The following is a 13,522-nucleotide window of genomic DNA, read 5'->3' on the forward strand; positions in this document are numbered from 1 at the left end:
ATCCATCATGTTGGAAGTACGTCGCCATCCTGTCATGCAGTGAAACATCTTGTAGTAACATCGGTAGAACATCACGTAGGAAATCAGCATACATTGCAAAATTTAGATTGCCATCGATAAAATGGGGGCCGATTATCCTTCCTCCCATAACGCCGCACCATACATTAACCCGCCAAGATCGCAGCCATCGTGGATTTTCCGTTGTCCGGTAGTGCATATTATGCCGGTTTCCATTACCACTGTTGGTGAATGACGCTTCGTCGCTAAATAGAACGCGTGCAAAAATCTGTCACCGTCCCGTAATTTCACTTGTGCCCAATGGCAGAACTGTACACGAGGTTTAAAGTCGTTGCCATGTAATTCCTGGTGCATAGAAATATGGTACGGGTGCAAATGATGTTGATGTAGCTGTGGTGTCACCGCCAGACACCACACTTGCTAGGTGTAGCTTTTAAATCGGCCGCGGTCCGCTAGTATACGACGGACCCGCGTGTCGCCACTGTCAGTAATTGCAGACTGAGCGCCGCCACACGGCAGGTCTAGAGAGACGTACTAGCACTCGCCCCAGTTGTACAGCCGACGTTGCTAGCCATGGTTCATTGAGAATTACGCTCTCATTTGCCGAGACGATAGTAGCATAGCCTTCAGCTACATTTGCTACGACCTAGCAAGGCGCCATTAGCAGTATAGATATTGAGATTCTATTAATGTATCATCAAGAGCATTGTTCTACAAATGTGGATTAAAGTTAAGTATTCCAGAAGCTACGTACTTTTCTTTATAGCATTCATTACGTATCCTGTTTCAGACCTCACGCCAGCCTGCGTCAGTTTAAGCATGTGCCTTTCGGCTTCATCTCATTGTGTCTAGGCTGTCTTGTCTAGACACAACAGTAGCATTCTCAACACCTACGTTTTTGAGATTACGGATTCTCGCGCAATTTGTCTTTTACTGATGTGCGGATTAGCCGCGACAGCAGCTAAAACACCTACTTGCGCATCATCACAAGTGGCTGAACTCATCCTGTTTCCTTAAATAACGTAACTATCCGGCGAACGGTCCGGACGTTTGGATGATGTCGTCCAGGATACCGAGCAGCATACATAGCACACGCCCGTTTGTCATTTTGATCACAATAGCCATACATCAACACGATATCGGCGTTTTCCGCAATTGGTAAACGGTCCATTTTAACACGGGTAATGTATCACGAAGGAAATACCGTCCGCACTGGCGGAATGTTACGTGATACTACGTACTTATACGTTTGTGACTATTACAGCGGCATCTATCACAAAGCGAAAAAAGTGGTCCACATAAAACATTCATATTTCTTTACGTGCTACACGAATATGTAATAAAAATGGGGGTTCCTATTTTCAAAAACGCAGTTGATATCCGTTTGACCTATGGCAGCGCCATTTAGCGTGTCAACCATAGCGCCATCTGGTTTCCCCCTTCAAGCTAGACGAGTTTTTCGTTTGATGCTTATTTTGTGGGATTTTTGTCCCGGTCACTATCAATTGACTTCCCAGTATGAATGAAACCAGTATCCAGAGCGTTTAATCTCCATTCCGTCTGAACATCGCACCTTAAACTGTTCTTCATACACTAGATTTCCAGCTACTGTTATGTTACACTGAACCATGAACCATTTAACTACATCAGTAACTACACAGTATTCAAGAAAGAGGAATCGCCGTACTGGATACAGTTTCAGAGAGCGCAGTATCACTCACCGTCTTCGTACGTCACGAGATGGGTGCAACTGCCTTGCATACAGTAGAACCGAAGGAAAAAAAAACTGTATCACTTGCTCTTTCAAAGCACAACCGGAATATTTTGAACCAATATATAGATTAAAGACATCCCCCTGACGTCGGCGAAAGTATCTGAACAGTTCTTACATGTACACTCCTGGAAATGGAAAAAAGAACACATTGACACCGGTGTGTCAGACCCACCATACTTGCTCCGGACACTGCGAGAGGGCTGTACAAGCAATGATCACACGCACGGCACAGCGGACACACCAGGAACCGCGGTGTTGGCCATCGAATGGCGCTAGCTGCGCAGCATTTGTGCACCGCCGCCGTCAGTGTCAGCCAGTTTGCCGTGGCATACGGAGCTCCATCGCAGTCTTTAACACTGGTAGCATGCCTCGACAGCGTGGACGTGAACCGTATGTGCAGTTGACGGACTTTGAGCGAGGGCGTATAGTGGGCATGCGGGAGGCCGGGTGGACGTACCGTCTAATTGCTGAACACGTGGGGCGTGAGGTCTCCACAGTACATCGATGTTGTCGCCAGTGGTCGGCGGAAGGTGCACGTGCCCGTCGACCTGGGACCGGACCGCAGCGACGCACGGATGCACGCCAAGACCGTAGGATCCTACGCAGTGCCGTAGGGCACCGCACCGCCACTTCCCAGCAAATTAGGGACACTGTTGCTCCTGGGGTATCGGCGAGGACCATTCGCAACCGTCTCCATGAAGCTGGGCTACGGTCCCGCACACCGTTAGGCCGTCTTCCGCTCACGCCCCAACATCGTGCAGCCCGCCTCCAGTGGTGTCGCGACAGGCGTGAATGGAGGGACGAATGGAGACGTGTCGTCTTCAGCGATGAGAGTCGCTTCTGCCTTGGTGCCAATGATAGTCGTATGCGTGTTTGGCGCCGTGCAGGTGAGCGCCACAATCAGGACTGCATACGACCGAGGCACTCAGGGCCAACACCCGGCATCATGGTGTGGGGAGCGATCTCCTACACTGGCCGTACACCACTGGTGATCGTCGAGGGGACACTGAATAGTGCACGGTACATCCAAACCGTCATCGAACCCATCGTTCTACCATTCCTAGACCGGCAAGGGAACTTGCTGTTCCAACAGGACAATGCACGTCCGCATGTATCCCGTGCCAGCCAACGTGCTCTAGAAGGTGTAAGTCAACTACCCTGGCCAGCAAGATCTGTGGATCTGTCCCCCATTGAGCATGTTTGGGACTGGATGAAGCGTCGTCTCACGCGGTCTGCACGTCCAGCACGAACGCTGGTCCAACTGAGGCGCCAGGTGGAAATGGCATGGCAAGCCGTTCCACAGGACTACATCCAGCATCTCTACGATCGTCTCCATGGGAGAATAGCAGCCTGCATTGCTGCGAAAGGTGAATATACACTGTACTAGTGCTGACATTGTGCATGCTCTGTTGCCTGTGTCTATGTGCCTGTGGTTCTGTCAGTGTGATCATGTGATGTATCTGACCCCAGGAATGTGTCAATAAAGTTTCCCCTTCCTGGGACAATGAATTCACGGTGTTCTTATTTCAATTTCCAGGAGTGTATTTCGTGTTTCTCACGTGCATTTTCAAGGATGCCAGTCTAAGCCATCGACTACGTTTGTCAATTCAATGTCTGATCCTGTGAGGACTTCCTGGTAATCATAGTGCTCCCCATGAGTTCAAATACGGAGTATGCAAATATTCAGTAAATAAGAACGCAGGAGAACATTTGTAAATATACCACGGTTGCTGGTCTCTCTCATATTATTAAATGATGGGGTTAGGCATTGTTTAACTACGGAGTAAATACAAGAGGTCCAGATATTTCCCAGTTTATCTTCTATCATGATCAAACAAATAATACAATACTTATAAAGGTTAATTACGTATGGAAACGACAGGTAAACCATTAATAAAGATAGGAATTTTGGCGGGAATAAGGGAGCAGTCAGTTCTTTACTCACAAGGGAACCTCCCCATCGCACCCCCCCCTCAGATTTAGTTATAAGTTGGCACAGTGGATAGGCCTTGAAAAACTAATCACAGATCAATCGAGAAAACAGGAAGAAGTTGTGTGGAACTATGAAAAAAATAAGCAAAATATGCAAACTGAGTAGTCCATCTGCAAGAAAAGCAACATCAGGGACTGTGTAAGCCCAGGAGCGCAGTGGTCCGTGGTTAGCGTGAGCAGTTGCGGAACGAAAGGTCCTTGGTTCAAATCTTCCCTCAAGTAAAAATTTTAAATTTTTTATTTTCAGACTATTATCTGTTCGTGATCGTGCGTCAATTATCGAAGTTCAGGCTTTCACACATAATCAACTTCGCTCTCCTAAATTCCACGACATATTCAGATTTGCTTGGACATATGCAGGATTTGACGGTCTACACACGGAAAAATTTGAAAATGTTAAAACATATGTTTTGCAGAGCACAGGGAAAACTGTGCGACTGTGAAACTGTTGCATTCATTTGTTGCAGTTTATGTGACAAACTCTTATGTTTTCATTACTTTTTTGGGAGTGATTACCACATCCACAAGAAGACCTAAATCGGGCAAGGTAGAAGAATCTTTCTACCCATTCGCCAAGGTGGGTCGACAACATATTCCTGTCATGTGACGCATATGCCGTCACCAGTGTCGTATAGAATATATCAGACGTGTTTTCCTGTGGAGGAATCGGTTGACCTATGACCTTGCGATCAAATGTTTTCGGTTCCCATTGGAGAGGCACGTCCTTTGCGGTGCGGTCGCAAAACAGACACTAAACGTATTGCAGTGAACAGAGACGTCAATGAACGAACGGACACATCATAACTTCGCGAAAATAAAGAAAGTAAATGTTGTGGATTGGCAAGACAGCCAACCCACTATGAGAGGAAGCCGAAAGGCACGCATTTTAGCTCACGCGGGCTGGCGTGAGGTCTGGAACAGGTCAAGGAATTAGACTAGCAAAAAAGGACGTAACTGTGGAATACTTAACTTTAATCCATAAATGGTGAACATCGCTCTTGACGCTACATGTATTACAGCATCAACTGGTAATGGCGCCTTGCTAAGTCGTAGCAAATGACGTAGCTGAAGGCTATGCTAACTATCGTCTCGGCAAATGAGAGCGTATTTTGTCAGTGAACCATCGCTAGCAAAGTCGGCTGTACAACTGGGGCGAGTGCTAGGAAGACTCTCTAGACCTGCCGTGTGGCGGCGCTCGGTCTGCAATCACTGATAGTGACAGTGGGCCTGTCCACAATTTCTACAAGGACTACAGTGGGTCTGCTCTGTGATGACCTACCTACCAATCTTCTTCAAAACGTCGAATGACTCTGCTGTGGGTTTGCTCTGTTGTGGCCCATTACCTGTCAGCATGTCAAGAGTCAGCACTGTCTTTCAGTTGGAAGGACAACACTTCTTCTTCAACACTGCATGGAAATCCACTACTTCCGTGTGCATTGTCTTTTACTGCTCAGACTTTGAAAAAAAAAAACACTGAAATTTTACTGTGACTGTCTTTATGGACTGAGAGAAAATTTTAGTTTTTGACCAACATTGTATAAATAAGTGTGTGCATTTGATATCTTTGTTATTGTAATTATGAAAAAATTTTTCAAATCATTATTGGCCACTACCCAAAACAATTTGTAAAATTTTTTGTGGGGAGCATGGGGGCTATGTAAGTAGGCTATGTAAGTAGGCTGTTTATATTTTCTTATTGGCAACGTTACGTAGCGCTCTGTATGAAAAATCACTGGCTGTGCTGTGTGCAGTCTGTGGCTAGTTTGCATTGTTGTCTGCCATTGTAGTGTTGGGCAGCGGCAGCTGGATGTGAACAGCGCGTAGCGTTGCGCAGTTGGAGGTGAGCCGCCAGCAGTGGTGGATGTGGGGAGAGAAATGGCGGAGTTTTGATATTTGTAAGAATGGATGTTATGAACTGCTATATATATTATGACTATTAAGGTAAATACAATGTTTGTTCTCTATTAAAATCTTTCATTTGCTAACTATGTCTACTAGTAGTTAGTGCCTTCCGTAGTTTGAATCTGTTATTTAGCTGGCAGTAGTGGCGCTCGCTGTATTGCAGTAGTTCGAGTAACGGAGATTTTTGATGAGGTAAGTGATTTGTGAAAGGTATAGATTAATGTTAGTCAGGGCCATTCTTTTGTAGGGATTTTTGAAAGTCAGATTGCGTTGCGCTAAAAAAAAAAATATATTGTGTGTCAGTTTAAGCACAGTCGTGTATAAATTGTTCAAAGGGGACGTTTCAGGTCTGCAATCACTGATAGTGGCGACACGCGGCTCCGACGTATACTAACGGACCACGGCCGATTTAAAGGTTACCACCTAGCAAGTGTGGTGTCTGGCGGTGGCACCACAGTAAAATTTTCACTCGAGGGAAAACTTGAACGAAGGACCTCCCGTTCCGCAGCTGCTCACGCTAACCACGGGACCACGACGCTCCTGAGCTTACTCTGTCCTCAGATGTTGTCTATCTTGCGATTGGACTACTCAGTTTGTACATTTTGCTATTTTTTTTCATAGTTCCACACAACTTCTTCCTGTTTTCTCGATTGATCTGTGTTCAGTTTTTCAAGGCTTATCCACTGTGCCAACTTATAACTAAATCTGAGGGGGGTGCGATGGGGAGGTTCCCTTGTCAGTACGGGGAGCGGCGCCCTACACTATTCAGGGCTCCACACGCTATGTTCCTACTGGAACAGCAGACGCCATCGGCAGAATGGGTTCCAAAGTTAAAAAGTCCTTTGCATCGCGATTCGAGTGTCGTAATTGATGGCAGCCCATCACGATGTTCCAGTCCTGCTCGTGCCGAACCGCCAATAGCGGTAGGCACAGTTAACACCTCCAGCCTCTTAGGACCATCACTAACTACACTCCTGGAAATTGAAATAAGAACACCGTGAATTCATTGTCCCAGGAAGGGGAAACTTTATTGACACATTCCTGGGGTCAGATACATCACATGATCACACTGACAGAACCACAGGCACATAGACACAGGCAACAGAGCATGCACAATGTCGGCACTAGTACAGAGTATATCCACCTTTCGCAGCAATGCAGGCTGCTATTCTCCCATGGAGACGATCGTAGAGATGCTGGATGTAGTCCTGTGGAACGGCTTGCCATGCCATTTCCACCTGGCGCCTCAGTTGGACCAGCGTTCGTGCTGGACGTGCAGACCGCGTGAGACGACGCTTCATCCAGTCCCAAACATGCTCAATGGGGGACAGATCCACAGATCTTGCTGGCCAGGGTAGTTGACTTACACCTTCTAGAGCACGTTGGGTGGCACGGGATACATGCGGACGTGCATTGTCCTGTTGGAACAGCAAGTTCCCTTGCCGGTCTAGGAATGGTAGAACGATGGGTTCGATGACGGTTTGGATGTACCGTGCACTATTCAGTGTCCCCTCGACGATCACCAGTGGTGTACGGCCAGTGTAGGAGATCGCTCCCCACACCATGATGCCGGGTGTTGGCCCTGTGTGCCTCGGTCGTATGCAGTCCTGATTGTGGCGCTCACCTGCACGGCGCCAAACACGCATACGACCATCATTGGCACCAAGGCAGAAGCGACTCTCATCGCTGAAGACGACACGTCTCCATTCGTCCCTCCATTCACGCCTGTCGCGACACCACTGGAGGCGGGCTGCACGATGTTGGGGCGTGAGCGGAAGACGGCCTAACGGTGTGCGGGACCGTAGCCCAGCTTCATGGAGACGGTTGCGAATGGTCCTCGCCGATACACCAGGAGCAACAGTGTCCCTAATTTGCTGGGAAGTGGCGGTGCGGTCCCCTACGGCACTGCGTAGGATCCTACGGTCTTGGCGTGCATCCGTGCGTCGCTGCGGTCCGGTCCCAGGTCGACGGGCACGTGCACCTTCCGCCGACCACTGGCGACAACATCGATGTACTGTGGAGACCTCACGCCCCACGTGTTGAGCAATTCGGCGGTACGTCCACCCGGCCTCCCGCATGCCCACTATACGCCCTCGCTCAAAGTCCGTCAACTGCACATACGGTTCACGTCCACGCTGTCGCGGCATGCTACCAGTGTTAAAGACTGCGATAGAGCTCCGTATGCCACGGCAAACTGGCTGACACTGACGGCGGCGGTGCACAAATGCTGCGCAGCTAGCGCCGTTCGACGGCCAACACCGCGGTTCCTGGTGTGTCCGCTGTGCCGTGCGTGTGATCATTGCTTGTACAGCCCTCTCGCAGTGTCCGGAGCAAGTATGGTGGGTCTGACACACCGGTGTCAATGTGTTCTTTTTTCCATTTCCAGGAGTGTAGTTAAACCTAACTAACCTAAGGACAGCACACAACACCCAGCACAGTTAACACCTCCAGCCTCTCAGGACCATCACTAACTAGAAGTTCAGACTCGTGATTGGTTTACCTCTCTCACGGTCGTCAGCAGATTCGGTGATATTCGCTATTTTTGGCTTCATTAAAACAGAAAATAGTTAACACTTTCAGCCAGAAGGCAAATACTTGTTTATAAAGAACGATTATGTATAATAAGGCGTCGCATAGCGACAGTGGAATTTCCTAAACAATGTAATTCGTCGTCTTTGGGCGGCAACATAAACAGAAGAATACGGATAGATATGTGAGCCTTCACTATTTTGTTCGCTGGAGAACAAATGAAGTCTTGAGCGCTAAACACTTGTACTGTTCTTCTTAAGTAAGACGGACGCAGATTTGTGGCAGTCTGATCGAATTTTTACTAAATGTATAAAAACGTGTTACGTCTAAGATTGAGTGAAGTGTAAAAAGAAGAACTGTTATAACTTATCGTGACGACGTACGGGCGACTCAAGAGTACAATGGCTATATAAAAGAGCGTTTCATGGACATGAAACGGACATAAAAATCTACCGTCATTGTAGTAAAAAAAATGGCTCTGAGCACTATGGGACTCAACTGCTGTGGTCATAAGTCCCCTAGAACTTAGAACTACTTAAACCTAACTAACCTAAGGACATCATACACATTCTTGCCCGAGGCAGGATTCGAACCTGCGACTGTAGCGCCTTTAACCGCTCGGCCACTCCGGCCGGCGTCATTGTAGTACTAAGCATAAGGTACGATATATGTTTTAGTTATAACGAATATTTGTTCTCTAAATGTTGTATCATTTAGCAGTGCTCATTCCTATCGTCTCCTCAGTATTATTTTCATTTTAATGATTCATTTTGCTAAGATTACAGACACCAAGATCAGCAGTCCAATGTGCGTGTTACATTGACAAAAAGAAAACTGTTTTATCGTCTTCTTACATCAGCTTTAGTATTGAATTTCGTTTTTGTGTGATGTTACAGTTGTTTTTACGCCTGTCCGCAGCTCGTGGTCGTGCGGAAGCGTTCTCGCTTCCCGCGCCCGGGTTTCCGGGTTCGATTCCCGGCGGGGTCAGGGATTTTCTCTGCCTCGTGATGACTGGGTGTTGTGTAATGTCCTTAGGTTAGTTAGGTTTAAGTACTTCTAAGTTCTAGGGGACTGATGACCATAGATGTTAAGTCCCATAGTGCTCAGAGCCATTTGAACCATTTTTTGTTTTGTTTTTGCGCCCTTAAGAACTTTCTGGTCCCTTAGGAAATAGTTTTGTCCTAACAATAACTTCGCAACCGGGTATGGTCGTATCTACTACCATGAAGTAATTATAAAGACGACAATGCAATTTCTCAATCAATAAAACGCTAGCTGTGACTGCTTCAAGGCAAGCGAAACTGCAAGTAAAGACAATTCACATTTCATAATGCAATATTTTATGACAATGGTCGATCCATGATTCTTAGGCCAATTGTGATTGATAAAACAGTAAGCAAAATCTCAAATTCCAACTTTTCCATTGAATAACAACATCACTTTTATTTTGTTACATCACAGTTCCCATTTGCTGGGGTTTCTCCTGCTTTCCCACAGGCAATCAATCACTATAAAAGTCGACATAAATATCACTAAGTCAAGACTTGTGATTATTAACTGCAAGGGGCGTTCGATAAGTAATGCCTTACATTCCTTTTGTCCGGGAAGTTTCAGTTGAAAAAATTAGGAATTTGTTGTGGGACATCGTGGAATATTTTCGCTTCAGCCTCTATAGTTTCATGAAGTTCCGATAGGTGGCAGTGCTATACGCGGCCTTCAAAATGCCTCCTGTAACGGCGATGCTCTCCAAACAGAGAACTCTCATTGAGCTTTTTTGGCGGAAATCCAGAGGACCGCAGATATATTTAGGAGCTTTTCTGTAATAAACTAAAGAGTTCACTTAAATCATGTCTCATTCCACTAGATGTTGCCTTGGTCGTCACATTTGATATTTTTCAATTCTCCGCCTTAAGATTCACTGCAAGGACCACGATATTTCAATGTGTTTATCAATACGCTGCGTACATTTACTACGGAATTCGGTCTCGAAGCTGCGTCTGTGTCATGATTATTTCTGATACAGTTAAATTCGCTCACATGCACGCGGGGTTTTGCAGGGGTAGTTGCTATTTCCAGCAACCGTGTAATAGAACGGCACTGGATTTCCTCTGTTATGTGGGCATAGTTTGTTACATTTGTATTTCGCTAATCCATCGTCTACGTGTGTACGTGTACCTGACCCCTCATGGTAATGTACATGTGCGTCAGTGAAAAAGAACCAATAAAAAGGTGTTTGCATGTGGACGTAATGTGCTGTTCCAGTCTCTTCTGTACCTAAGGTCCATCACCGTTCCCTTTGGATCCGTACGTAATTCGGTGCTCTCCGATACACACGATCGAACAGCGGAGGAGTGGTAGTCAAGCGTCAACTTTAGGTTACAATATCTCCGGATGTAATTGTCATTTTACACTGCAACAAACGGCACTGATTATGTATTTGTTTATATGTTCAGACGTGCTAACAAAACTAACGGGGTTCCATTTAAAAAAACGTAGGCTTGTGTTAAAAAACATACTTCCGTGCATTTTTTTATGGTTTGTATTAACCAATTACACTAGCCCCTCTCCTCACGTTGGTCTGTGGAATCGGTTCGTCAGGGTGTTCGATCATGGTTAGAGTTCCAATGTTAGATTACATTATTGGTTCGTACAGCAATATTTACACAAGTCTGCTCATACAAGAGTGACAAATTTTTAAATCAGCTCTTCATCTCATACAAACAAAATTTTCCTGAACAAAAACACATTTGATATTTGATCATTTTAAAAAGATTGTTTTATTTGTGTATGTTACAAGTGGTTTTTAGTCATTGTGTACAGTAACTATATCTTCGTCTGCCTCCCGATCGTCCACATCATCGAGGGTATTGTACTACGTCGTCGGAACACGTCACCGTAGAGTCGAGATAGGCTCGTCTGGAACACCCTGTCGACTGTCGATGTCAGGGCCCTCAGTTTGTATCATCGGCTTGGCTCGGTTGTCCGACGGCTGTAGTCGTGCAGGTGTGGTCTCCCGATGTGTACAAGAAATTGAATTCACACAACAGTGTCTAATTATGGCTGAATATAGATGTTATCTCACTGAGGCATGAAAACACGTAACTGTTAGTTATTATTGTTAAGTATGGAGCCAGTTCTGTTGGTATTCATAGCCTCACATTTCACGTCGGTTTTATTTTTCTTTCTACCCATGGCGTTGTTGCTTTTGATCCTTCCGCTTCGACACTGCTTACACAACTTGTCACTCATCCATTTGTTCATTATTCATAATCAACAATAGCCAATTCTGTCACTGGTACACACTGCTTCAGCCTCCAACTACGGGTGATTGGACGCACGCTATTCACAGTCCAACAAATATCTTTCTCCACGGCTGCGCATTGTTTATCTTTTAACACATGTCGCAAAGCAGGAATTTACATTGTTGCTCGTGTGACAACACAGCAGTGCTCTGCAAGCTCTTAAAGGTGTCATCTGGTTCAGTGCGCTAGCTAAACGCCTTCCCACGCTGCAACAGTTTATGACTTTATACAAAGCTAATTCGTAACGGTCGAGGGCAAGGGTCTTCACTGATATGATGACGTCACAGGTAAAACAAATACTGTGCGAAAGACACGTAGAGTTGCGATCTATCCGTCGTGGGCTCATAGACAGTTTACACATTATCTGTCACGTAATTATTAGTTATTCAAATCTGACGGTACCTGGTCATACATTGAAGTTGGATCGACGAGCGAATAGATGCTTTCACGTCAAAACTGTCATCACCAGTGTTCGTTCGGCAAGAAGAGCAGAGCACTGTTCCTGTGCCACCCTCCTTCTAAACCTCTCCCGGCGTTACATGGATTGAGGACATGCGGCACCGTTAACGGGGATTTGCCAGTCGAATCAGGACGTTAATCTCGGCGGCTCTTCTGTGCTCCTCAAAGGATGAAAAATGTACCAGCAACGAGTTTTGACCCTGCACCTTCTCTTTCGTTGTCATCAACAGCATAGTTGTAACAGTAAACTCAAATCACACTCATCAAACACTGGCACTGAAAATGTACTCTAAGAACACAACATTTACATTCGCGGGAATGGTTCCCATGTATCTTTGGAATTAGAGCTTTGAGCCTACGCCTTTGGGTCCTACAACGACAAGTCTTTCAATTTTTGTGGGTTCCTTTATTTCCCAGCTTTAGGTCTGGCTATAACGCTGATCTGGGCCTTAGTTTATGTATGCACATGTTTGGTACAGATTTCATCTACAGTGATTCTTCATTCAGTTTTGCCAATAGAATTTCCTCTTAGTACCTTTATTTTTTGAGAAGTGTGCATCAACGTCAAATGATTCGCAATCGAATACCGGGTAGGTGACTATCCTTTCCGCTGCTGTATATAGTCGTTGTGCCGTTATCGTAAATAATTTTACTCTATAAAGGGTATTGACGTGAACATTGTGTTTGCTTTATGGTCGACTGTTCTGTTCAAGAATACGACCTCAGATACCTCATTGACGACTGATTAATGGCTGTAAAAAAAGGTACAACATACACTCCTGGAAATGGAAAAAAGAACACATTGACACCGGTGTGTCAGACCCACCATACTTGCTCCGGACACTGCGAGAGGGCTGTACAAGCAATGATCACACGCACGGCACAGCGGACACACCAGGAACCGCGGTGTTGGCCGTCGAATGGCGCTAGCTACGCAGCATTTGTGCACCGCCGCCGTCAGTGTCAGCCAGTTTGCCGTGGCATACGGAGCTCCATCGCAGTCTTTAACACTGGTAGCCGTATGTGCAGTTGACGGACTTTGAGCGAGGGTGTATAGTGGGCATGCGGGAGGCTGGGTGGACGTACCGCCGAATTGCTCAACACGTGGGGCGTGAGGTCTCCACAGTACATCGATGTTGTCGCCAGTGGTCGGCGGAAGGTGCACGTGCCCGTCGACCTGGGACCGGACCACAGCGACGCACGGATGCACGCCAAGACCGTAGGATCATACGCAGTGCCGTAGGGGACCGCACCGCCACTTCCCAGCAAATTAGGGACACTGTTGCTCCTGGGGTATCGGCGAGGACCATTCGCAACCGTCTCCATGAAGCTGGGCTACGGTCCCGCACACCGTTAGGCCGTCTTCCGCTCACGCCCCAACATCGTGCAGCCCGCCTCCAGTGGTGTCGCGACAGGCGTGAATGGAGGGACGAATGGAGACGTGTCGTCTTCAGCGATGAGAGTCGCTTCTGCCTTGGTGCCAATGATGGTCGTATGCGTGTTTGGCACCGTGCAGGTGAGCGCCACAATCAGGACTGCATACGAC

Source organism: Schistocerca cancellata, chromosome 2 (genome assembly GCF_023864275.1).
Source record: "Schistocerca cancellata isolate TAMUIC-IGC-003103 chromosome 2, iqSchCanc2.1, whole genome shotgun sequence".
Taxonomy (NCBI): Eukaryota; Metazoa; Arthropoda; class Insecta; order Orthoptera; family Acrididae; genus Schistocerca; species Schistocerca cancellata.